A 935-nucleotide genomic window follows, 5' to 3' on the forward strand; every position below is an offset into this window, starting at 1 on the left:
TTAAGACTTGGTTTCTCTCACAATAGTGATGTTTCATGTGTATAAACATGAAAATTTATTTTAACTGCAAAATTCTATTTTTTAATATTTTCTACACATATTATCTATTTAGTAAGTATTATTTGTGTACATAAATGTAGAAGTTTTATCTATGAAAATTATTTGGAATTTAAAGTATCCCTTTTAATAATGTATATGTAACAAATTTTACATTGTGTATATTTTAGGTGTGAAATACGACACTTAAAAAGGACATACATGTAGGGATCATATAAGGACCATAATCATAAGATTATAAGAACATAGACATGGAATAATCTCAGTTACAAAAGTTCTTGTCTAGTATCTGGAGTAAATCCATTTACAAAGTATGAGATTCTTTTGAGCAAGTGTTTATTATTATTATCTTTGCCATCAAAATCTTGTATAATGTTATGGAATCATCAACATTTACTACTTCAGATTTTCTACTATGTGTTTCAAAAGCGGTTAGTATTAAATATATATTTGGATTATAAAATTATATATAATCTACATAAATTACAACGTAACAAAATGTGACTTTTAGCAATTCTTATTCTTACAACATATCTGGTTCAATTAGAAGATTGCAATGTAATTGTGCATGGATATTTCATTCTTCGATATAGATATATGGTATGCAATTATGCAAATCACTTACACGGGTTCCTATTTTGATTCTTGATGGGATGTGTTTCATTTATACATGTCTCTAATACATAGCGAATGATAGATAAATGAATGATGATCCTTGTGCTACATAATATGCATATATATTTGGAACTGTATTATATTTTTGTTACAGTATTGCATTTTTATTGTATTATTACATTTGAAGCGGGAATTTGGACAAAGATCAGATACTAAGCAGAGATTTTGAAAAACTGAATCTCAGCAGTAGGAAAATGAGACTT

The 935-nt window shown here is 26.6% G+C and overlaps 1 long non-coding RNA gene across 1 annotated transcript; it reads left to right on the forward strand.

The window, feature by feature from the left end:
* Nucleotides 1-20: 20 nt before the first annotated feature.
* On the forward strand, nucleotides 21-929 carry LOC115237378. The gene is made up of 3 exons (XR_003884337.1): nucleotides 21-111; nucleotides 228-488; nucleotides 569-929. It is a non-coding gene; the product is annotated as an uncharacterized LOC115237378 (long non-coding RNA).
* The last annotated feature ends 6 nt before the right edge of the window (nucleotides 930-935 follow it).

Source organism: Formica exsecta, unplaced genomic scaffold (assembly GCF_003651465.1).
Source record: "Formica exsecta isolate Colony F162 unplaced genomic scaffold, ASM365146v1 C16364787, whole genome shotgun sequence".
Taxonomy (NCBI): domain Eukaryota; kingdom Metazoa; phylum Arthropoda; class Insecta; order Hymenoptera; family Formicidae; genus Formica; species Formica exsecta.